This window comes from Peromyscus maniculatus, chromosome 4 (genome assembly GCF_049852395.1).
Source record: "Peromyscus maniculatus bairdii isolate BWxNUB_F1_BW_parent chromosome 4, HU_Pman_BW_mat_3.1, whole genome shotgun sequence".
In the NCBI taxonomy this organism is placed as follows: domain Eukaryota; kingdom Metazoa; phylum Chordata; class Mammalia; order Rodentia; family Cricetidae; genus Peromyscus; species Peromyscus maniculatus.
Window position 1 is genome coordinate 115710595 of NC_134855.1, and position 26974 is coordinate 115737568.

The window sequence follows — 26974 nt, forward strand, 5'->3', positions numbered from 1 at the left end:
TCTTATAGGAACCAGAGACTGTTGTATCAGTTCCTGGGGGCTGCAAAGCAGGAGTTCTCATCTTAAGGTGATGGAGAACTGCACCCTCATCTTTTCAACCTGGGACTCTTTGAAAAGGCACCTAATCTTTGAAGACATTTACACAAGAGTAAAGGAAGTTAGCAGAGGCCAGCAGCACCACTGATCTTCAACCAGGAGGCACTGAGACCGTTAGGAAACACGGGTGAGCAGATGTCTACGGAGCGTGTAATTGATAGGATGCTTTGCCCTGTCTCTCAGCCCTTAGTACCATACTTCCTGTTCAAGGCAGTGAAAGTGAAAATATTAGTTGCTGTTTGACCAAAGGAACAAGTGTCTTCCAAATGAACACATGATCTATTAGCAGTCCTGCCAAGCCTTCCCATGGGAACAGGCATTTTACTTTGTTTTACAGCTAATTTCTTTCTTACAGCAGGTTCCCAGACACATCAAATGCCTTACATTGGAGGCTGAAGTCAAGATTTATAGTCCAAGTTCATGTAATTTAACGTCAAACAACTTTGATAACATAAAGGCTGAAAGTCAACTGTTTTCTCATGGGTTCTCATAAAACAGTCATTTTAGCCAAATTGAGTTTGAAAAGCGGGTGTGTCCTTCTGATTTGATGGATGCTCCCTACCCATGTGCCCCTGGGAAGAAGCTGGTCACTCTCTTTTGCTACTGTAGCAACAGAATATGAAAAGGGACTAAGTGATTCTTAGTTGGTATTATTGTTGGATAACCTAGAGTGGATTTTGTTGGCTTTTTCTCTCTGGACTTTAAAGTGGGGGAAGAAAGCCCAGCGTTTCCACCTCTGATAGTGCATTGGTTTTACCCACCCTACTCTTGATTCCTTTGTTTGTTCCCTTACTGTCCAATATCTCTCTGCCACCTACATGTCACATGTCATGATGATCTAGTTCACTAGACTGAAACCTTCACTTGGGCAGGGAATTCACTGGAAAGGAGATGTTTTCTTTGGTTCTTATCTGTGGATTCATGGGTTTGTGGACTCTTAGAGAAGAAAGGATGCTGGAGATCATTAAAACACACTCCTATTTTACAGCCAAAGTGGGAATGAAATAAGTATCCTTGAGTTACAAACCCAGGGAGAAATAAGAAGGAAGGCCTGGAGGTTTCTTTGACTTTTGCCTTGGGATTTTAACCAACTGTGGGGTAAGGAGAGAGTGATGAGGCCTTGTTTCCTGTAACGTGATGCTTTCTAGATTATGATATACTAGGCCACTTCTTAATATAAAGAAGATGAATATTCATACCCATCAATAGATCTTAAATAGAAGAACAACACCTCACAGCTCTTGGAAAGAGACCTGCACTGAGTTGAAGTTGGTCATTTGTGGAGATAAACTGCCATGGGCTATTGAAAAATAAATAAATTGAGAATTGCTTTAGGGTACACAGGACACCAAAACTAGGGGCCTTCTTTTTTGGGAGATGTATTGTTCACCTGGAATATAGCACAGTGCAATTTTTCAAGGCTAAAAATACTCAGAAGTAGAGGAGAGAATCAACCCAAAGTTAACAAATCACAATTAATCATTCTGGACCTGCTTTTGTTTGTCTACTTAGTGTGTGTGTGTGTGTGTGTGTGTGTGTGTGTGTGTGTGTGTGTGTACCTTGGGCCCAAAGCAAAGCAAACCAAATACAAATACAACAAACTGACACTTTCTAGGAAGAAATTTATATCCTGGGCCTTGCTGCTGAGAGCTAAACAAAGGGAAGCCACAACTCAGCCTGGGGCTTTGTGGCCAATAATCTCATTATGATAGAAAAGATGACAGTGGTACTAATGATGATGGAGAAATAGGGGTGGGAGGTGGGCACAGTGCAACTCAAGCTGTCCTGTGGGCCTCTCCTGAGGTGGCAGCTCACCAACACTGCTGCTGCTAAATCTTGCCCATGCTGTTTACTCCAGCATAAAGCCGTACTAGTACAGCGGTGCAGGAGGGATGTCAGGGTCAATCCGGGACTTGTTAGAGATGCTGTCTCAGGGCTCACCTCCTAGAACAGTGGTTCCCAGCCCGTTGGTGGTGATCCCCCTGCCTTGGGGTTTGAACAATCCTTTCACAGTGGTTACCTCAGACCACTGGAAAACAGAGATTTACCATTCATAGCAGTAGCAAATCACAGTAATGAAGCTGCAACAAAAACACGTTTATGGTTGGGGTCACCACAATATGAGGAACTGTATTATAGGGTCCTAGCATCAGGGAGATTGAGGACCATTGATTTAGAAAGTCAGAGTCTCTTGGGAGTGGGGTCTAGAACTCCAATTTACTGTACTTTCTAGTTGGTCCTTGCTTTCTTGAAATTTGAGGAGTATTAGCAAGGGCACCTGTCAGAGAGCCAAGTATGGTTGCTTGTCTATGATCCTAGAAATCAGGAGACTGAGGTAGGAGTATTAATACAAGCCCAAGGCCAGCCTGGGCTACATAGTGAGTTTGAAGCCAATCTGCACTATATAGTGAAATTGTATCTCAAACAAAACAAACAAGCAAACAGATCTACCTCAGCTTGTGTTATTGATGCCTAAATATAATCTTGTGAAGTAAATGTTTATTTTGGGGGGGATGAGAGCTATGTAGTTATACTTGTTTGAATGTTCAAATAGTTGATTTCAACTGCTCTAGATATTTGATAATGGTGATAGCTGGAAACAACAGGAAGTATTTGACTTTCCTTTCTCTGCTTAACTGCAAACTGGCTGTAGCAATTACCAGATAACTCTAGGTAAGTGAATTCTATCATGAATTAGTGTTTATTTCTCAATAAACAATAACGGGATTAAGATTGAGGCTTTATAGCATTCCACAGCTCAGAAGCCAGTGGCAGAAGAGAAAATGTGAACACTTTTTGAGATCTAGTCTCTACCTGTAGATTCACTCTGGCCTCCTATGGAGAAAGGGGCACCTGCTTGTTTAGCACCCAATTAGCTCCTGGTTTCAAAATTTGGTCCTAGCATCCAAATACTGTGTTTCTCTAGACAAGCCTCAGTATTCTCTTTCAGATTCTGTATCCTCGTCTATAAAACTGAAAGAATAATAGCGACCTCACCGGAATCCTGAGCAATGGAATAGTACAGTCAACTGAAGAGGCAGAAACAAATAGCCAGTATCGAGCTTAATCCATGAGGATTTTACTTATTAAGACATCATGATTTGTGATGATGCTTATTGTGAAGACTATGACAGTGATTTTGTTCAAAAACAAAACAAAAACAAAACTTGGTCTAGGCCAGAAGGCATCCACTTTGGTAACTTTTTTTTTTAAATTGATGCAAATCTTATTGTAGTATACCATAAACTCAGTAGAAGACAGAGAGCATAAAGCTTGCTGTGTCATGAATTGCACAGAGTGAACGCAAGCCAACACCTAAATCTACCCAGAGACAAAAGGGCTTAATACTTCCCTGCCCAGATATAGACACTGTATTCCCAGTCTGGCTTTTAGCACCTAATTCTGGTTTTACTTGCTTCAAAATGTTTAAATTATAGTGTTTACACTTTTTTTCCCCACTGACCTCTGTTACTCACTATGGGTGCACCATGTATGTATGTGTGTTGTATGTACATATATGTGTGTATATGTGTACTGGGTGTTTAGTACTTTTGTGTTTCCATGAATATGTGTGCGTTGTGTGTACTTGTGCATTAATGTATGTGTGTACATGATGTATGTATGCCTTTTGTATTATGTGTCTATGTGTGTGCTGTGCACTGGTGTATTCATGTATTCATTTACGTGTATATGCATGTGTGTGAGAGAGAGATTCATATATTTTAACATTTTAGTGTAAGTTGTTAGTTTCATTATTGGGTAGCATTTCACTATAGAAATATACCTGAATTTCTTGATTTTATTCTTGCAGATATTTGGGCTGTTTCCAGTTTGTGCTGTTATGATTGTGATTAGTGGTCCATGAACTCATGTATTTATTTCTTTTAAAGAGAGTGTTTCCCTCTTCAGCTCAGGCTAGCCTCCATCTAGTGATCTTCTTACCTTTGTCTCGGAGTTTGGGAATTAATGGAATGGAAGGGATCAGAGGCAAAGGTCTGGTCTTGATGCATCTGTACAACTGTGTAGATTAGCACCCCTGCATACTCACTTATCATTGAGCTGGAGGCATTGGCTCCCACATACACAATTTGTGATGCCTATGTCCCTGGCATCTGCAGTGTCTGGGAGCTCCTTAGGGATTTAAGGTATGTCTCCGATTCTGCCCCTCCTTTTGGTCAATAATTATTTCTTATTTACTGAGGGACTGAGCTCCCTGGAAGTCAAGCACAGGGAAGGCAGCTGCTGTTGTAACTGATAGGAAATGAGAATTATACCAGAAGCAGGATACAGGAAAAAATGGATGCTGGGAAAAGACAGTAAAGACAATGTTGCAAGATGGCAGCTTCCTGAGAGTTAGGAGGGGATGTGTGGAAAAGAAAGGGGTTCTGTCTAGTAAATACTATTTTATTAACTTGTCTTAGCTTTCTGCATACGCTCCAAATATCACAGGCAAAAATAAAACTTAGGTTCCAAGTGGATTAAATAAATGGAATTGTCAGAAACTGCCAAGAATTCTATAAGGTCATATGGCAAAGAAGAAAATATGGAAGCTGTGAAACAAGAGAAAAAAAAAGAAGGATGGGAATGCAGTTGAAAGTACTGTCACACACCAGTGATTCTCCTGGAGAGGAAGTACAGAGACGAAGGTCTGGTCTTGACATATCTGTGTAGATCTGACATACCACTGTGTAGATGACCTGATTTAGGTAGCATCCCTGCAGACTCACTTGTTACGAAGATGTAGGCACTGACTCCCATATATACAATGTGTGGCTCCTGTGTCCACAGCATCCCCGGTGTCTGGGAGATTCTTAGGGACTTCGGGTATGTCTCTGATTCTGTGTCATCAGACTCTAGGGACAAGGACCAGATGCCCATGCTTTAAGAAACCTTTAATGTGAATGTGTGTCCTTCTGAGGTGGAAGAAAAACTAGTGTGCCACAGTGTTTTTCAAACTTTAATTCACACCTGAATCAGAGAGTTTACTAGAATTAGAACACGGAAGCTGACATTTCCAGTTCCCAGTTCACATTTTGAAAAGAAAAATGCTGAATGATCTTTGAGGACTTTTTCTGAATTAGAAAAACAACAAAGGAACAATTGTAAAGGGAAAAAGAAGAGAAGGCTAAAAAGCAAATCTCACAATGCAATCACATTCATGTGGACACTTAGGATCGATCATAAGGCATTGCTCAGTAGCAATTACTGTAAGGTTCTGAAGAGAAAAAAGATTTTCCATGTTTAGAATTTCAAAAGAAAAGCTGTTGCAGAAAGAGGTACACATGAACTGCTTTCCTGAATCAGACTTCGCACAGCAGAATACTAGAATATTCTTTCCTGAAATACTAGATGTTTGTGTTTGTATATGTGTAAGACCTATTAGTTTTTAAGAATTCATTTACAGACACATTAGCCAGACACAGCCCCCCCCCCCCACACACACACAGAGTTTCTCAGTGTCTTCAAAGCAGGGCAGATTCCTGAGCCAGTGGAGGTCACACATGTCTTGGCTCCAGCCTAGCTTGAAGCCCTGAGGAATCCCAGCCCACACCACATTTAAATAAGGCAAACCCCAGGCTCTTAGAGTTCAAGCTATGGGAAGTGGCAGGAAGCTCCTGGCAGACAGATTCCAGGCCTGAAGTTTGACTTTGGAATCTAAGTGTGACACAAACTGTCCAGAAAATTGTCATGGTAGGAGAACTCTCTCTCTCTCTCTCTCTCTCTCTCTCTCTCTCTCTCTCTCTCTCTCTCTCTCTCTCTCTCTCTCTCCCTCTCTCTCTCTGTTAATTAAAACGTGCCAACTGAAGGATCATGAGCTCATTTTTTTCCTTGATAATGATGATGACAATATATACTAATATTTTACTCAAAACATTTTCAAAAACTCTCTTTTTAAAGCTTTATATATTTATTTCTTTTTACAATCTCAAGAGCGGGGCTTGATGGCTAACTTTGTTTCATAGATGAGGAAACAGAGGCCATAGGGTGATAAGTAATTTGCACAGTCACATCACAATGTGAAAATTTGTAGCACACCAGAGGCACAGCTCTAAAGCTAGGATGCTCTGCAGGTTTTTAGGCCTACTGGCTACATGGATTTTGTAGTTTAAGTCTAAATCTGGCACCAAGTCTTTCTTTTTAAAACCCATCCCTTACAATAGGAATTCTTAACAACAACAAGCAAGAGGTGATCACGTCTGTCTCATTGCCCCTGGAATCAGGTTTGGTCTCGCTACTTCTTTTCACCCATGAAAAGTAAAGGCTGGCTTTCAAGATACTCCTATGTGTCTCTAGGACCACTAGCCAAACCATGAGATTAATTTCTGGATGATAAGAGATGTTTGAACAGCCGCTTCTATTGCTCCAATGTATAATTGTTCACATAGAGTGCGAGCATTCCAGCTTTTAGCAGCCTTGTTAAGTGTGAGCATACCAAGGTCAGTTGATCTTGGCCCAGATCAACTGGACTGTCCAGATAATATCCCATAGCCTTGAGGCTTTAACACAGGAAGCTTGGGGTGGTTTCTTCCTTTTTTGTTTTTAAGTTAACATTTTTATTGTATTTTTTTTTAAATGAAGGTCTCTTGCTGGTCCTGCTTCCACGAGTGACCAAGATCAAGGGAAAAGGGAAAGAACCACCTGGTGCAGAGGAGGTTATTTCTACAACATTCAATTTATACACAGCATGAAACAGATAGACAGACAAGCAGAGTCACAATTGTGGCATGGAATGGAGACAGAAGGGGAGTGGGGTTGTCATTAAGAAAATACAGGGTCACCTAAAACTGAGTGCCTAGAGAAAAATACAGGTCCCCTACAAACTGGGCACCTTGGGGGAACCTGCTCTATATCTACCAAAGAGGAATAAAAAGATCCAAAATAGTTTGGGAAAGTCAACATCATCAAGGACAGAGGGAGGAAGGCCATCCAGGAGGGTGGGTTGAGAGCTTGGCAGCTGGGTGAAGGGATTGCTCTCTCCTTGTTGGGATCCCCCCGGCCCATGTGGTCTAGAGGAAGTTGGCAGCCTGTAACACTGAAGAGCAGGTCTGGTACAGCCAAATGCTCCAGGCAGGGGCTGGAGGCTGCTCACTAAGGCTTACTCTCCAGGGAGATGACAGTGTGACCATTTTGTTTTCTGTCAGGATGCAGCAGTTCTTGATCTACTCATAGCAGTTTCTTATAATTCATGTTTGATGTCTGTTGGCTTCTTCTTGATGGTACTCTTGGTGCTGGCATAGATCATTTCATTCTTAAGGGTTGCATTCTTCAGGTACCAAAATGATGAGCACCAGCTCTTCGTACTTGCTGTCTTTAGTCTACTAGCTTGCATCATAGAGAGCATAGCAACAGTCCTGGTACACAGCATCTTTTTTTTTTTCTAATTAAAATGATTTCATTGAATGTGTATGGGCATTTTGCTTGCATTAATGTCTATATACTGCTTGCATGCCTGGTGTCTGAAGAGGCCAGAAGAGGATGCTAAATATCCTGCAACTAGTACAAATGGTTTTGGGCCACTTTGTGGGTGCTAAGAATATAACACAAGTCCTTTGAAAGAACAACCAGTACTGTTAACTGCTGAGCCATCTCTCCAGCCCTATCTGGCAGCATCTTGATAAAGATAGTATAGGCATCATCTACAGTTTGCCCTATGTCATCTCTTAGGATCTCAACAGCCCCCTATGCTGTGGTATTCTTCCTCTCATTCAGACAGACGAACACTGCCTTCTTACATATCTTCAATTCCTCTACTATTGATGACTTTTGAACATTCATGTCATTGAACACCTTGATGACACCATCAGAGGAGGGCACATCAGAGGCCAGGTTTGTGGAAGTGAAAGGGAGACAAGGAGAGCCCAGAAGAATTGAGCTGCCATAGTTACTAGGACTTGACTGAACCAGGCAGTTTCTTAAGTAGCAATAAGTAACTGATACATTAAATGATCCCAGGAAACCTAGTTAAACTTTTCAGCATTCTGACAGAACAGCTCAGGTGAAACTATCCTATAAACATCTCACAAGTCCACTATCATCACCCTGGTGTCCTGCTTAGCTTTGTGAACCTATTGTAGAGGTTTTGTAAATACATGCTTTCCCTGTGAACCACTATGTGAACATATGAGCAGCCTGTGGTTATGGATCTTGTCTCTACTTCTCCTGGCTTTCCATTCACACTGGAGCTTTCTCCCTCTCTGTCTGTCTACTCAAGAATATTTGGTAATCACCAATGTCTACTTGTGGTTTGCCTCTTTGAAGCCTTAATTAGTAGCGTCTTGAATCTTGAGTACTTCAGGAGTAGCCAATGAGTTTGACTTTCCAAAAAATATACCCAGTGGGTGTGAAAGATGCTCACTCATTAAATTCAAGGAACTCAAAGAGGCCTTTATGTAAACATCCAAGAAGATAGCACATCTTTTTGAAGCTCATTCTCACTTTAGTAAGCAGATAAATGATTGGGGGATGACAGATAGGTTGCTTACTACTGATGATGAACTTTCTTCAGCCATTAATAACACTAACTTAAATTCTGGCAGAAAGCAAGCTAATCTGATAACTATGGTGTGGATTCCTTTAACTACAGCATGAAGGGATAAAATCAGTTCTGCCTCCTAGAAAGGGGAGAAAACAGATCTGAGTTGTGTTGATAACTGCTTCACTGAAGCTCTCTGAGTATGCCACATGTGTGTGGTTTAGCTGGCGACCGTGGTGTCTGTATGTATGTGGTCATAGATTTGTTAAAACCTCTTGTCTGCCAGGGCAAGACCACTAGTCCCATTTTAATTCTAAGTTAACCTCAGGCTGGAGCCAATCCATGCTGCTCAAACATAAATGCTGACACTCGAGCCAACCATCATTTTTGGCCTTACAATTTGTTGTTTTTCTTTTTCTTTATTTCTTTTTTTTTCCTGAGGGAGTTTCAACATTTGTTAACAATCCCAAACCAGCACTTACACAAGACACAATGATTACATAATCTTCCATAGATCCTGATACTTTCACTGTGTTGCATACTGCCATGGTGTTGTAAAAAGCCTCAAATTAGAGAACAGTTACTAAATGGCATAGTTGTAGGTAGAGTGTCAAGTTTTACTGTCATGATCATTTTAATTCTTTTGAGAAATGTACAATCAACATCTCAAGTGAATTTTTCTTTCTAAAGTATGGATTTAGACAGACACTTATTTGTTGTCTATTGAGTGTATTTCTTCTGTATTTTCTCAGGCTGACAATGCAGATGTCAGGTGTCATTATGTAAGAGAAATTGAACTATTTTTTCCCCTTAAGTTTTTTTCTTGAAGAAAAACAAGAAATGAATCTGCTATGCTTTTCAAACCTGTTGGTGTCATGCCTTTAGCAATGACAGAATTTTCATTCTTTTTTTTTTTTTTTTTTTTTTTTTTTTTTTGGTTTTTCGAGACAGGGTTTCTCTGTGTAGCTTTGCGCCTTTCCTGGAGCTCACTTGGTAGCCCAGGCTGGCCTCGAACTCACAGAGATCCACCTGGCTCTGCCTCCCGAGTGCTGGGATTAAAGGCGTGCGCCACCACCGCCCGGCCAGAATTTTCATTCTTAACTTCTAAATTTGGATTTGTCTCCTAAATCTTAAACAATCCAAGCAATTGTGAGCTTGATGAAGAGTTGGAAAAATTTGTCCTAATAATACTTTGTGGCAGATTTCATGGTGGTCTCTACCCATTGGTTCAGTTCTAAAGCAATTTGACCTATATTTAGATTAAATACTCTATGTCTACAGTTGGAATTATGTCTGTTTTCTAAGATAACTTGTTCTTCAGAAATCTTGCTTGGTGACTTATTGGAGTTACAGTTGGTGACATTACCAATGTTTTTTCCTCTGTTACTAACTAAGTCTCATACCACCATAGTATCCTAAAATATTCTCCTGGTGATTGGGAAAAAGTGACAGTTAACTGCTCAACACATTGGGAACATTATGAGTGATCATGGAAGAGAGCTGAAGTTGTCAGTCACCACAGAATTTCCTAGTTGTTGAGAACTAAATTTAATGCCTACAAGACTCCTCTGAGGTGAAAGATCCATTAGGTGAGAAGTCAATGGCACAGTAGAAGAAGTACAGGGTAGAACTTACCAGATCATCTCCAATGTCATCTATACTTGTCCAGTGTGCTAGGGGCTGGGCATGTCACTCAGCTGTGACATGACTTCTGTTTGTCATCTATAAGAGGAGAGAATGAGTGCTTATTTTATTCATGGATTGTTCTAAAGACTGGTTTGGACAATCAATTCCTAGTGCTTGGCATGACCTGTTTGCTTTCCTCCCTCATCATGACTCTCACCATCTACTATAGAATACATCACAAAAACTCTTGAACACAGTATGCTACTGCCGTGCTTTTTCCATTCTGTTGTAGCTCAGATTTTCAGCTGAGTCTGTCTGCAGCCTCTCCACCCACACAGAAACCCAGTGCTTAGTTTCTAGCCATGCTACTCATTGACATGCTTCGGGGTGCTCACTGGCAGGCTTCATGGCACCCACTGTTCCCTTCACCAGAAGTGACTCTCTGTCTCCAGTCACCTGACAATCTCCCACTATGGCGTTGAGGCACAACCAAATCATGACTTTCCTTTAACTTTTGACTCAGTGTGTGCATCTCTTCCCCAATCTCCAGCAGCCTTCATCTACCAGCCTGCTAGCTGGACATCTTGACTTTTCCCCTAGCATTTACCACGGTGACAACTGCCATTATTCTGATTCATTTCAACTTCTTTCTAGTTTAGTAGGCGTGTGATTCCTGGAATCATTATAGGCTCTTTCCCCCCACCCACGCAAAATTATTTTGTTTTAAAAAGCATCACATTTGGGTAGTCATGTTCAGATTGGGTTGACGAAGCATGTACACATAGAGATTGCTGAACTTTGCTGATAAGACAAAGCCTAGAATCTCCAGCCAACTTCTTCATTTAATAGATGAAGGAAATAAAGCCAAGAGAAAATGATAGGCTTGACAAAGTCAACATAACTTGGCAATACAGAGGAAAATAGACCCAGATTGTCTGGTTTCCAGTTCTGTGGCCTTCCAAGATCACAGTAGACTTGGTAAGGAATAATTGACTCAGAAAATGGCATCTAGTTCCCTTCTGCTGACAGTTCTTGGTGTTCCTTCAGGGTGTCACACTTGTTCAACTGTCAGTCCTTCTGGTCCAGCAGGGAAAGGATAATTCACTACCCTTAAGCGTGGGCATGTGCTACTGGAGAGATGAATCAGAATATTCTACCTGTCTATACTGTTTGGTGAGTGACAGAGGTGAATGTCAGTTTGTCTCAGTGAAATGCAATATAACTGGAATTCTGAAGAAGTTTCTGTGGAACTGTTAATCATAATGAGGATATTAGCTTTGATCCTCTGGGAGTCCTCAGGCAGAGGACAGGCTTAATTGAAAAGGAGTCTAGTATAAGGGGTGAGAGAAGAATGAGAATGGATAAAAAACAGAGATGTTATGAGAGAATGAAGGCAGAGAATGTATATTTGAGCTCCTGGATCCAGCTGTGTTTGAAACAGAATATCCTGGAATTTTTAGACACATGGGCTAATAATTCTCTCTTAAACCAATTTGAGTTTACTGTTACTTATAACTAACTAAAGGAGCCCTAAATTATTCAGAATCTAGCTCTCTTGTTTATTTCTTATATCTAGAAAGCTTTTCCCTTTTAAGAAAATATTTGTTTCCATATGAAGTTTTAGATTATGTTTTCAATTTCTGTGAATAATTGTATGGGAAATTTTGGGGGATTGCCATCAAAAGATTAATCCTATCAATCTATGTATATTGGACACATTTCCATTTTCTTGAATTTAGTTCAGTTTCTTTCTTCAATGCCTTAGATTTTTTGCTATATAAGTTGTTCAAGTCCTTAGCTAGATTTATTTCTAGATATTTTTGAAGGTATGGCATCATTTCTCTGACTTCCTTCTGTGTGTTTGTTATTTGTATATTAGAAAGCTAAAGACTTTTATGTATTAATTTGCAGAATGTGTTTATTAGCTGTGGAGTTTTCTGGTGGTGTCTTATTTTATGTATAAAACCATATCTTTTGCAAATAAATATACTTTCACTTCTTCCTTTCCCAGTTGTGTCCACTTTATCTCCTTCACTTGTCTTGTTGCTCTAGTCAAGACTTCAAGTACTACATTGAATAGAAGCAAGGAGAGTGGACATCCTTGTCTTGTTCCTAATTTTGGTGGAACTGTTTTGAGTTTTTTCTCCATTTTGTATGATACTGCTTCTGGGCTTGCCTTTATTATGTTGACATATGTTCCCTGAATCTCTAGATTCTCTTGTACTGTTGCCATGAAGGGAAGTTGGGTTTTGTCAAAAACTTTTCTGCATCTGGGGAGATGATTATGTGACTTCTGTTCTTGAGTCTGTGTGATTGATTACACTTATTGACTTATGTATATTGAACCATCTCTGCACCTCTGGGATGAAGCCAACTTGATTTCAGTTGGATAATCTTGGATCCAGTCTATAAGCACTTTTTTCAGAATTTTTGCATATGTTCCTTAGATTGGCTAATAATTTTCTTATTTCTTGCATCTTTGTCTATTATGCTGATATTGGTATCAGGATAATACTGACTTAATAGAAAGAATTGAAATGAAGTATTAGTGTTAATTTTTTCAAAGTTCTGGTAGAAATCTCTGCTGTATCCAAATGTTCATTGGCTTTGTTTTAGTTGGGAGATTTGTTTTGTTTTGTTTTGTTTTGAGACAGGGTTTCTCTGTGTAGTTTTGGTGCCTGTCCTGGATCTTACTCTGCAGACCAGGCTGGCCTTGAACTCACAGAGATCCACCTGGCTCTGCCTCCCAAGTGCTGGGATTAAATGTGTGCGCCACCACCGCCCAGCTAGTTGGGAGATTTTTATTTATTGCTTCTATTTATTGGTTACTATAAGTCTATTTAAATTATTTACTTCACCTTTTTAAAATTTGATATCTCATATGTACCTAGAGTTTTTATATGTCATATATATCAATTTTGTTTGAATTTCTAGTTTAGTAGAACATATATTTTTAAGGTATTGCTTCGTGGTTCTCTGAATTTCCTCAGTATTTGTTGTAATCTTACTCTTTTATCTCTGAATTTAATAACATCAGTCATTTCTCTCTTTCTATTGGTGAGTTTGTTGGTTTGTCAAACTTTTCAAAGAATCAACTCTTCATTTCTTTGATTCTTTGTGTTATTTTCTCATTAATTTCAGCCCTGGCTTTGAGTCTCTTTACTCATTTACTGTTTTTGGATCCCCCCTCAAAGGTTTTCAGGTTCATTGTTAAGTTATTAATGTGAGGTTTCCACAATTTTTGAAGTAGATACTTAGTGCTATTTGCCTCACAGATTTTGATATGTTAGGTTTTCATTTTCATTCAATTGTAATTTTAAAATTTCCTTCTTGACTTCCCTCATGATACAATTTTCATTCAGCAGTGTTTTGTTTAACTTCCGTGAGCTTAATATACTTTTTGCCATTCCTGTTTTTAATACCCAGCTTTACGCATTTGTGGCCAGAAAAAACAAAGGAACATTACTTCAGTTTTCCTATTGTTTGTTGAGATTTTCTTTATGTCCAAATATTTGCTCCATTTTAGAGAAAGTTTAATGGGCTGCTGAGAAGGTAGTACCACAGCATTAATTCATATTCTTACACCTTTGAATTCATTGATTATATTTATATTTAATTGTTATTTTGAAGTAATTATCTTCTGTACCAGTGAGGTTGCTTTTCTCGGGGTGCATTACAATGGAATATTAATTTCTAGAGGAGGCGTATTGTCTTGGTTATTCATGTTGTTTGTGTTTTTGTGATGGAATGCAGATAGATGAAGTCAGGTTGGTATTTCTTGGTATGAATATCTGCTCTCACCATTGTTTGAGTGGGTGTTTTGATGTTTGTTTGATGTTACTTCAATTTGTCAGGTTGTGGCCCAGCTGAATGCTGCTTAAGGTTCAGTCCTGGGAAAATCCTGTGTTGCTGTACCAATAGGATGTCAGAAATGGTTCCAGCTAAGCTATGGATAAGTGCAATTTCTAAGCCCAGGAGAGCAAACCTTCTGTAGGGTTAGAAGTCTGTGGAGGATGAGTGGTCTTTTGGTAGCATATACTGGGGTCACAGTGGGAATAAGCAGTGTTTTGGGGGACTGAGTGCAGGGTGCTACATAGTCCTCAGGGGGGTTGGATGAAGGCCAGGCTAGGGGCCCTTTTCTGGGGTGAAGGGTGTAGCTCATTGCATGATCCCCTGGTATCCTGGTGTGTGTATGGGGTTGCTCGGGGTCCCTACTGCTATTCAGAGTCCTAGGATATTATACAGTTCTTGGACAGGCTGGTAGAAAAAATGACTGATAAATGCACAGGCTGACTGTCTCCATGGTCATCTGGTGTTGTGGTAGTCATAGGACACCACACTGTCCCTGGGCAGTATGTTTGGGTGGCTGATTGACAGGCAGGTGGGTAGACAGAGTGGCTCTGCAGTTCTGGGTCACAGGGATAAAAAGTGATTTTTGAATATATACCATGTGCTAAGTTTGTGCAAGTGTTGCTATAAAGAAGAAAAAAATGGCAACATTTTCTGGGAAACTATTAAATAAGATACAAATACATGCAAGAGTCTATCTGTAAGCTCTGGTTATTTACAGCAAGGAGAGAAGTTTGATAGAGTATACAAGAAGGAATAAGTGTGAGAAGAGGAGCTTTGGTGATGATTAAGCAATGGGCAAAGCTAATGGTTCTCAACTTTGCACACTGTACTTCAGAGGCCTCAAAAATGCTCAACTTTATGCCATATCTGAGACAAATGAAGTCAAAGAGTCAGGAGTGGATCTGAGCCATCAGCATCTCTCTCTCCCTCATTTAGCCTCCCTCACTTTCTCTCTAAGCTCCCAAGTCATTCTCCAGTCTGAAAGTTATAGAGTTGAAGGCTGAATAGGAACTACTTAGACAAGATGGAAGGATGGGGAGCACCATTGCAGAATATTTGTTTAACTATGTAAAGATGTATTGCATTTGTTTAATTATGTAAAGATATGTTGCTGTTTTACCTTGCCTGCCTAAGGCACATGATTGGTCTAATAAAAATCTGAACAGTCAATAGCAAGGGAGGAGGTATAGGCAGAACTTCCAGGCAGGGAGAGTAAGTAAGAAGAGAAATTTAAGCTCAGAAAGAAGAAAGAAATGGAGACAACAGGGAGTTGCCAGGGGCTAGTCAGCTAGACACAGAGGAAGCAGGAAAGTAGGACATACAGAATGAAAGGTTAAAAGCTGCAATGCAAAACATAGATTAATAGAAAAAAGGTAAATTAAGTTAAAAGAACTAGTGGGACAAGCCTAAGCTAAGACCCAACATTCATAATTAATAATTAGTCTCCTCCTTGTCTTTATTTGGAAGTTGGTTGATGGCCCAAAGAAAATGTCAACTACAGAGCACAGAGTTAGTGTCAGACATAAAGGCTTTAGAACAGGATAAGAGCATGAAAGTATATTTTTCCATGCATTATACACTCACTTAATACAGTGGATCAGCTACAGTCATAGATCAAACAGGCTAGTTTCTTGCTATTTCTTCTTCCATTCCTTGGAACTGAACCTTATTCTACACATATGCAACTCAAGCATGTTACTACTACTGCACTCCAACCCCAGTAGACTAGCTTCTCATATGTGCTCAGAATATAGACTGTAAGGAGTCTGGCATCTCACACAAAAATACCAACATACATTTATAGATTGACTACAAAGTGCTCTTTATCTAGTGCTCTCAGGATCAGGCTAAATTTCATAGTGTTTCCTTTCTCACACAGTAGTCCTAGAGTTTGCAGAAATAATGCTTTTAGAAAAATAGTTTTGATTTTAGTATGAGTTGTAATATTATGTAGTTATGGTCATGTAGCAACCTAAGTGGAAAGCCAAAAATAGTTGCGAAATATACTGAAAACTGAACTGATTCTACTTGATGTCTTATTTTCACAGCAATTGAAGTACTGGACATAATTAGTTGAAGAAAGAATAAAGTCCGAGACTAAAAAGGTAAAGGATGGATTGCATTTGGGGTTCTTATTTACAGTCTTCCTTGTGTCCACATTTTCCATAATAAGAATCTCAGTTGCTAGCAGGAAAGGGAATAATCTAATTTTCTTAACTTTGACCTGGCTTTGGAATTGTCTCTTAACATAGAATGCTGAGACCTCCATGGGAGGCTGGTACTATCTGGATTCCACAAATCCTTGTATGACTCATGTGCCTTCTTGCTTAGCTAGCCCAATGGAAGATGAGAGGCATCTAGAGCCCAATTTCTCCTATTGCTTCAGCCCTCTGCCAGCCAAGGTCTAGCCTCGGTTACCCAGGTGACAGGAGGAACTGTAGACATGTGATAGAGCTCAGCCCATGTCAGAAGAAACACTACTCAAATTGCTCACCTGTAGCAGCCCGAGCAATCATTAAACCACTGGTTTTTGGGGTGCTTTGTTAGCCGGCAATAGCTAACTGGTATAATGAGATTTAGGAAACTTTGAAATTATTTCACATAATACATTTTGTGAGTCATGAGACTCCTTCTGAATACCAAGACCTGTGAGAATAACGCTCACTAAAAATTAACTTATACTTTTTCTGTTGTAGCTGTTAGCCCCTCACCTTTTCCTGTATTATAACTATAATTACTAAATTTCCTTAGTTCAAACCCAAGACAGAGAGGCTTCTGGTTATTGAAAGCTGTCTACATTGGTAGAGATGAGAACATTAAAAAAAATAAAGTTTTCCTTTTTTTTTTTTTTTTTTTTTTTTTTTGTAATTAGAGGAAGCATTATTTTCAGTAAAAGGCTCCAATATATGTTTTTGTTCTTTTAAAACATACTCATAGAATCATCCTTTCCTAATCCAAGGCCATGGGTAATTTAATTAAGGTTTATTAGACAGGGCAGATGAACAAATTCTTACCCTGTTCCTTCATCTCACATGTTTATGTATGCATACATGCCTGTACATGTGTGTTTGTGAATATACATGCATTTTATTTACTACCATGTTTTCTAAGCTCTAGAGAAGAGAAGCATGGGTGAACCACTTGACCTTTTCATAAATTGTCTCTAACACATCTTCTAGTGTGTGGTTTTCTCCCAGGGCCCTACGTTGCAGTATTTCTTGCTCATGAGTCTTTCCCTCTGAGTAAGGAAGCCAAGCAACCTGTTGTGCATGCGTCAGGAGTACCTGAGAAGCATGGTACATGTTCTCACAGCTGTAGTCAGCTGATGGGGACAGAGGTGAATTGTATAGTAACTAAATTGAATACACAGCCCTCTTCAAAGATGTTTGCACTCATACCAGAAGCTGCAGTGGCGTCCTCAGGTTAGCATGTGGTACTTACACAGCACCAAAATCTCAAGGTTGTGAAATAGAAATTTTAGAAAACAAATAAAAACTTAACATTTCTTTGATTTTTTAAAAACCGGTCCTTTGTTAGGTTCCTAAAACATGCAGTTTCTGTAAATAAAGAGGTCTTTGCTGAGAATTACATTGTTTTGCTGACTGGAATGTATATGGTTATCTCTCTGTCCACTCTGCCAGCTTTATACTTTTTACTCCCTGTAGAAGATACTGTGGAGGCCACTGACTGTGGACCATAAACTAGTCCGTGGGAATAGTTCTCAAGCCCACAAAAGAGCTAATGATCTACGGTAGAACTGAGGCTCAATCAGTGTTGGGAGAACTGACGTTCATTGTCTTTTCACTTTTCACTGAGTGATCTTAAGCAACTCAATTAAAACCTGTTTTGTGTGGAGGACAAGAAATGTTGAGGTGACAGTCTTTAATGCTCCATGCTACTCTACAGCTATTTTTTCAGAGCAGTAACTAGGCAATGATGGGAGACATTGCCACTTGGTTTACTATTTTATTTCCAAAACTAAAATATCAGAAAAAAGGAACATTGGTGTTGTCTTTTCTCCCCTTCTATGTCTCTGCCCTTGGCTTTGACAGTGATCATTACACTTTGAACTCAAAAAGTCTTTAACATAACAGATTACAATGAGATAGTATTTCAATTTTATGTCAGTTGTGAAATAATTTAGAGGTACTTCCATTTCGCATGTGAAAAACAATCTTTAGGCTTTGATTTGGGGAAGGGAATTACTCATATGGACTTAACATTTTATCAACACCATGAAACTATTGCTACAGATTCAATGAAAGAATTAAATGATTATTCAGAGCACAAGGTCCTTTTAGGAAAAGAAGGCTTTCCTGCTTGGGAAAAATTTCTGTTCAATTTTGGAAAAGCTTCATCAATGATTTATGGGTTTCTATTGGGCCATTGGTTATTTGTTTAGACAAAATGAGTTTTCTATTGATTGAATGTTTCCCCTGATTGAATTAATCTTTGGAGTGGAATGTACGGATGGGAAAAGAGAAGTGATGAGAAATGTATCTATTCTTTTCCCCTGGGAAGGCTTGAGAATGGGCCTTTTTGTGCCACATGGTCCTTCTGTCTTTCTATTTCACACAGGGTGAATGACCTCCTGAAGTGCACATGATCAGAGATACATTTTCTGGTCTGAGATACTTACAATGACAGTAACTAACAGTTACATGCAGGAAACTAACTCATGCTATGTGGTATTTACCTCTGTTATGCTGATATAATGTTTATATGCTAATAATATATGCATTAATTTGCATGGTTTATGGCATTCATATTCTAACATTCACAAGTCTTGACAAAGACAACCTAAATGGCATTCTCTACTTGTTCTGACCTTATATTTGATCTATGATGTACATGTAGAAAAACAGCTGCATAGTGTCATGACCAGCACCTAGATCTTAGGGCCCCTCTTTCTCAACCCTTGAAACTTCCATGTACCCTTTCTAAGAGAAATTAACCTGTCTCTAGACTTCTGACATCATGCCTCAGTTTTATTTTTTGGTCCCATAGTATTGTTCTCTGTGTCTGGCTTCCTTTGCTCATGCTGTGGAGTTAATCAGTATCATCAGAATTGATGGTTTTATCCTCCTCAGTGCTGTGGAGTAGTCTGTATTATACATTTGCATTCATTTGTTCATTCCCCTCTTGAAGTATGCTGGGGAAACTTCTGCTTTGGACTATCATGAATAATATGACTGGGAACATTCTAACACATGCCTGTGAGTGAACACATATATTTCCCTTGGGGATATGCCTATGTGTGGAATTGCCAAGTCATGGGTATCCGTTTTTAAAATGGATAGTATTAGAGTCAAAGGACAGGATGGACTGAGCTATAAAATCAGATTACCTTTGGACACCTGAATGATATTGGGGGAAAGTGAATATTGTCATGGGAATACATCCTAGGTCCTGAGAGCTCACATTGCCAGTTCCTGTGTCTGAAGGACAGGATGTTGAAAGTGTGCTGACTGGGTCATGTTCTACCAAGCTGCTCTCAGCCCAGAGTTCTTGCCACATAAACTTTTCTAGTCTAAACCTTGAGAGTGTTATGGGAAGTGGCCTCAGCTCCTTTTGTGTTCTTTTCCAGCCCAGGTTGCTCATCTGTCCCTGTGCCCATTTGAGGTAATAACCTGACAGTTGTCAAGATGAATCATGACTCTTTTTCAGACACACAGGAAGACCAAGTTTGTGACTAATCGACAAATCCTTTGGACACATGATGAAGCACCAAGAGCCATCTCATCTAGGCAAGTTTAGGCCTGAGCTGCACCTCTGAGCTGGAAGTGAAAGCAAGCATTGGCAGAACAGTTGTGTTTATTTGATTTGCTGATTTGGGAGACATGCCGTATTTTTTTTCTCTCCCTCCATCTCTATTTCCTCTACAAAAGCTTATCAGTTTATTTATGGCCTTTAGTGTTTGTCCGCCTGTTTTGGAGTGTGCTCAGAATCCAGGTACTGTGAGAATAAACTAAACCTCAAGAAAATGGTGAGCATCACACTAATCCCAGCAGTCTTACAGCATGACCTTCTTCCCATCTTTCACTACGGCCTGACTCCTCCCACTTCTCTACAGATGTTACTGGATTGAAATAACAGAGAACTTGGTAGCATTCAAGAGAACTGAGATATAAGGAGGGACACTATGAGTCTTCAGTTGGTAGATGCTGATACCTGAATAAGTGCTTCTTTTTGCCTTAGCCTTTTCTGGAAATGACTCTCCAGGAACCCCAAGCCACCCTTTAAGACAGTTCTTGAGAATCACAAACATGTATGTAGGTAGTCCATTGTCAACACCACTCATTTACCAGCTGTTGGTTTCATTGCATTGCTGTGGAAATAGACCCTTCACGCTGCAAAGACTGTATCTGATAATTTCAGCTGTAAGTAGGTATTTCCTCCATGTGCACTGCATGACATTTTAAGTTCCCGGAATTTGCTTTTCCCTTTGAAACATCCTTCAGATTGCATGATATGCTCACAGGAAAGAGAAGACGGGAGCATAAACCAGTGGCAAGGGTCTGGACCATTTCATTCTCACCTACTGAAAGCACCATGTTTGTTGTAGAGAAACTTTCGAAATGGACTCAATTAAGCCCAGACAGTTTGATTTAACTTGTTTTTAATTGTAATTGGTTATTTTTCCTGGCATAAAGCCATCTAGAATTTCATCTGTGTATGTTTTCCAGATAATCTTCAACCACATTAACAGTTTTTTAAGTGGTATTCAGAATATTAAAGTGGGGCATTTCTTTCCTCTTTCTTGGTATCATTTAGTATAGAGGTTGGTATATTGGATGTGTGTGTGTGTGTGTGTGTGTGTGTGTGTGTGTGTATGTGTGTATGTGTGTATAGTTCTTCATACAGAGCTGTCTCCAGAGGTCACAGTTGTTTCCTATAGAACTAGAGGCTCCAGTGATATAATACTCCACCCCTATATTGAGAATAGATCTTCTGAATATATGATGAGGCTACAGTTAAGAGATAAGCCCATCATAAATTTCAAATATTATTTCATAAGTGTGTATAATTACCTAACACCCCCAAACAGCTAGCTAACTTGAAGACACTACAGCAGTTACATTAGCCTATAGCTGTATCATATCTAATAAAAGTTTATTATAGGATATAGTGCTGAATAGGTCATGCAAGTATTTGGTGAATACTGAGCTGAGAGTACAAATACAGAAAAGGCATACTTTCCTATTATCATGCAAGTTGAATACACCATGGTGTATTGGAGATTGCAATTCATTCTCTGCCTCAAACTTTAGGCTCTTCTAGCCTGATCATTATTGCAAAGAAGGGCTCCTCATCATCTCTGATAAAGGATGAAAGAATTAGTGTTAAGGAAACACACAGAATTTACCTATTTTTCAGTGGTTTGCAAAGTGTAGTCCAAGAGAAGCAACATCAGCATGGTTAAGACCTTCTCTCAGGGGATGGACAGATGGCTAAGTGGGTAAGGGCATTTACATTGCAAACATTAGGGCTTTAGTTTGAATCTCCAGTAACCACATACAAAGCAGGAAATGGTTGCATGTGCTTGTAACCCCAGCAACTGGGGAAAGAGAAAAGCAGATCCCAAGGGTATGCTGGTCAGCAAGCCAAGGTGAAACAGTGAGCTTCTGTCTTAATGAGATTGTTCTCAATAAGACTAAAAGCTAGAGAGGATACCAGCAACCTGTTCTGGCCTCTTTGTAGCCTCATATGGTGCACGCATCTGTACACTTCACAGGCATAGAACACATACACATGTATACCCACCCATGCTCACATGAACATATATACACACACGGAGTTATTTAAAAAAAAAAAAAAAACCAAACTTCTTTCAGACTTAAATCTCTTGTGGGAATGGTCCCAGTAATTTATGTTTTAATAAGGCTTACAGGTAAGGATGAAACGGGCTATAGAACAGGCTCCAGTTTATATCACTTTTTACCAGCCTTAAATACTAAAACCATTGACTATGTGGCTATTTTTTTCTTTGCCATGTGCTTTCAGGTTTTTCTGTGGTGGTAATTTGTACTGCAAGTAAGATGACAGGCATAAAATAAACACAAACTATCAGTTGGAACTTCCTCAAGCCAGGCAGGCAGGCAGGCAGAAGAGCTGCTGTGTGAAGTATATTGAGTATCTCTCCCTTCACCATATATATATATATGATTAAGCCTGTAATCATAGGCTTGTGGCTTGAAGGCCTTCTCCACTGGCTTTTGCTTTTGGTTATCTAAATAAAGCTCCTGTCTTTTTTTTCCTCCATGCATTTTTTTTTGTTTGTTTGTTTCTTTTGCCCCTACATGTTTTGGGGCACAGTTACTTCACAACAGTGTCGGCCTCTCTCCCTTCTGTTTCTTTCTGGAGATTTCTCTCAGGGCATCCTTAACTACCTTAATTATTGGCGTCTCATTTATGACAACACAAAGTTCTGGGTTACAACAGAAGAGACTAGAATTCACAGGAAACTATCGCCCCGTTGCTATGTCAACCGAGGTAGCTTTACGGCAGCTCGTCTACTGCAGGACAGGTGCAGCAAGGAAGGTTTCATGATGTGTGAGTTTGAGGGTGTCAGGAATTTCATTCTCTTCTGCTGTCTTCTGAGACACAGGGAGCAGTCCTGGCTGAAGCTGTCTGGTGTCCAGGGCTGGAGTATCAAAGCTCTCTGCCCTTAGTCACCACTCATCTTCCACATCCAGATATCTTTACAGGGACCATCTTTAGCTAGGCAAAGTTAATGCATGGTGTTAGGAATCTTAGTTACCCAGGGGAAGAGTCTCCACCATTGTATTTAATTGTTCCTTCCCTTCCTGCCAGGCAGATTGAGGCTTTTATTAGAATGAAGGACAAGATCTTGTATCAGATCCAGCTGAAAGACTCTGAACTCTGCTTGCAAATTCACTGGACTATTATTGATCTAGTTATTTATCTTTTACTGAATCCTCTTTATTTTAAAAATCCCCTTATTAAAATGTCATGCACACAATATCAGACACTGGGTGAAGAATTTGATGAGTTAGGTGATATGTATTAATTCTCACCAATTCAGATTTTTATCAGTCTAGAAAGTTTCCTGCCTTTCTTTTTCACTCCCCCACATCTCTGTCCTAGGAAACCACAGATCTGATCTCCATCACTATAGGTTAACTTCATCTGTCTTAAACATTCACACAAATGCAATTATACGGCACATGCTTTCATGTCTGGCTTCTCTCACTCAACATAATATAAACATCCAAACGTATGCCCTGAGCTAACATTTTCTTTGAAAGCAGAAACCATGGGAGAATTTGAAGCCCCTTTGGGAAAGAAAGCAAGAGCCAGGCTTTGTGGCCTCTATAAGTGCCTTTCTCTTTTGCATCACTGTGTAGTATTCTACTGTATTAATGTTCCTAATGCACTGTTGATGAATATTTGGGTTATTTATAGTTTATAGCTACTATAAATGAAGGTTCCATGAACATTTGTGTATGTTTTGTATATTTACATGAATGTATGGTTTGATTTCTTTTGAGTAAATGAATACCTAAGGAAAGAATTACTTGGTCACATTTGACTTTGAAACCAAGAGTTAATTGTTTCTAAAGGTGGTGTTCACAAAACTGTGTGAAGGTTCTAGATGCACCCCATTGTTATAAAAAATAGATCTCACAAAGAAATATAATGTAAGATTTTACTAAAAAAATATGTCTGAGGATTTTGTCTGTGTGTAGATCTGTGTACCATGTGTGTGCCTGGTGCCCAGTGAAGCCAGAAGAGAGTATCCAGTCCACTGGAACTGGAGTTACAAATGGTTGTGAGCTACCACATGGGTGCTTAGAATCAAAGCCAATGTCCTTTGGAAGAGCAGCTGTGTTCATTTTTTTCTTTCTTTTTATTGAAAATATATCCTGATTATGGTTTCACTTCCCTCTGCTCCTCCCAGTTCTTCCCCATTTCCCCTCCCATCTGGATCCACAGCCTTTCTGTCTTTCATTAGAAAACAAAACAGGCTTCTAAGGGATAATATAATATAAAAGATAAAACAAAAACCATCATAATGGAATTGGAAACAACAAACAGAAGGAAAGGAGCCCAAAAGAAGGCAGAGGAACTGGAGATTCATTTATTTGCACACTCAGGAATCCCATAAAAACCAGAAGCCATAACATATATGTAGAAGACCTGATGCAGACTCATGCAGACACTGTGTATGTCACCTGAGTCTCTGTGCGTTCATATGTGTGTTGATCTTGCTGATTTACAAGACTGTTTTCTTGGTGTCCTCCATCTCCTCTGGCTGTTATGATCTTTCTACCTCCTCTTCTGTGGGGTTCCTTGAACCCTGAAGGGAGGGATTTGATGGAGACATCCCATTTAGGGCTGAGTATTCCATGGTCTCTCACTTGTGTGTCTCTGTATTTGTTCCTGTCTCCCGAAGAAAGAAGCTTCTCTAATGATGGCTGAGCAAGGCATTGATCTATGAGTACAGCAGAATATCATGAGGAGTTATTTTATTGCTATGACTTCCCCTACCCTTTTCAGAGTAGTAGTATTTGGTTTTACATCAAATGTCTGGGCTACCTAGTCTCAGATTCTTGGTCACCCAAGCAGTCAGGTATGGGTTCCATCTTGTGGAGTGGGCCTGAAGTCAAATCAGATATTTGTTGGTTGCTCTCACAAGCTTTGTGCCACCATTGAACTAGCATATCTTGCAGGTAGGACACCAGTGTAGATCAAAAGGTTTGTACCTGGGTTGGTGTTTACATTTCTTTGTTGGTAGCATACAAAGTACCATTCTATGCCAAAGAATCTAGCATGTAAGGATGAAGGCTCTATGCAGACACCAGCTCAACTTCTCCATGTTCAATGAGTTGTGTGGGTGCTGTCTTCAGTAATGGGGCCTTGCCTTCATTTTGTGAAGAGCCACCTACAGTCTTGGCAACAGCCTGGGGTTGTTTGGGAGTTCCCATGGGACCCATTTGGCCAACAACTCAATTAGATGTAACCCATTCCTAGTACAGGAAACTTCATTTGGTGAGAGGAGATTGTCATTTGGGGCTCTGTCTCTCTCATTATTTGGTGATTTCAGTTAGACTGTCTTGATATATGTATATATTTTAGGAAGCTTCTACTTTAGTAGCTTTCCATATTACCCCTTGAATGATCCTTAATTTTAGCTATATTCCCTCTCATCCAACTTTTCCTTCCCCCCTCCTCACTTGATCCTCCCATTCCAGCTACCCCCACCTATGGATACCTATGTGTTATATTTCCCCTTTCTAATGAGATTTATCTGTTCCCCAAGGTTCCTTATTTTATACCTAACCTCTGTGATTCTATAGATTATAGCCTGGTTATCATTGACTTGATAGCTAATATCTACAGATAAGTGAATAAGTACAATGTATCTCTTTTTGGGTCTGGGATACCTCATTCAGGATGATTTTTTTCTAGTTCCATCCATTTGTCTACAAATTTCATTATTTCATTCTTCAGTTTGTTTTTAACAGCAGCCAGTGTTCTTAACTGATGAGCCATCTCTCCAGCCCCTGTAAGTCTATTGTTTGTCTGTTCTAGTATGTTTCCATGGCAACTCATCAATTTCTCCATGTCCATGGGGTTGGTTTGCCAGTAATTCTAACTTAGATTGATCAGTGTAGCATGTAAAGTTGAGTCTATGGAAATATATCCAGTATGATATGTACTAAGTGATAATCTGCAGAGGTCTATTATTAATTTATTAAGGTGATGCAATGGGGATACAGACTCACGGATACAGGACAAGGTAGATGCCACTGTCGCCACCACTGCAGCTGCTGATCAAGTTGCCGAGATCTGCCATTCTGCCCAGGGGAGATGGCGACCAACTGCAAACTGCTCCACGCTGCCTGACTGGGTCCTCACCACCCAGGAGAGTAAACATGCGTCCCCTCCACAGTTTTAAATGGGTCATGTACCCAGAGAAAACCTCGCCCATCCAGCTAAACACCCCCCAAATCATGGGCTGAACGGATTGAACTCCCACAACCATGTACAACAATCACAAGTTCATTCCCAAGGCCCATCCATTGCCAGCCTGTGATCAAGCTGTGAAATTCAGGGGTGACTCTGTTTCCTTCTGACTTCTACTTTTCATCTCCTTCAACATTTAAATGTCTTTTAAAAGGCACAGACTGATGGAAGAAGTAGACGCTTCTTTTTTTTTTTTTTTTTTTTTTTTTTTTGGTTTTTTGAGACAGGGTTTCTCTGTGTAGCTTTGCGCCTTTCCTGGAACTCACTCGGTAGTCCAGGCTGGCCTCAAACTCACAGAGATCCGCCTGGCTCTGCCTCCCGAGTGCTGGGATTAAAGGCGTGCACCACCACCGCCCGGCTGAAGTAGACGCTTCTTATGGTGGTTGCGTAACAGGTTACCACACTAACTTGGTAGCTTTACATTCTGTCACTGTTCTGGAGGCCAAAAGTCCAAAATCAGCTGCCTGGACCAAGGTCAAGGTGTCTTATGGTCATGCTGTCCCAGGAGGCACCACGGGAAAAGCTATTACTTTTCTCCTCCAACCCCATGGATGATTATGTAAATGAAAATACACTTTCCTTCAACTTCTTGGTAAATATCTAGCCATGAGTTGTCCACTTATCATTTGTTAATAATGCTCCTTTGAGCATGCTCAATCATAGTGCGGATGGTATTTCCCGGCTTATGGCCATATTTCTCCTATTTCTACATGTCCAATCTTCACCTTGCTACCTCATTCATCTTTGCCTCTCTCACAAAAGCACTCCTATGCTTGTATTTATGTCCGTTGTTACAATTTTTGCCCAGAAAGAGATATAAAAAACATCTACTCTCCCACCTTAGCTCCCCGCAGCACACTGAGATATGACTGCATAAAAGGAGGAAACAAGGAGTTTATTTACAGAGCATGAGCAAGGAGTTATGGGCAGGAGCAT

The 26974-nt window shown here is 39.9% G+C and overlaps 1 pseudogene; it reads right to left on the minus strand.

Annotated features, from left to right (window-relative positions):
- Positions 1-7185: 7185 nt before the first annotated feature.
- On the minus strand, positions 7186-25949 carry LOC102924144 (cofilin-1 pseudogene; annotated as a pseudogene).
- Between the last annotated feature and the right edge of the window lie 1025 nt (positions 25950-26974).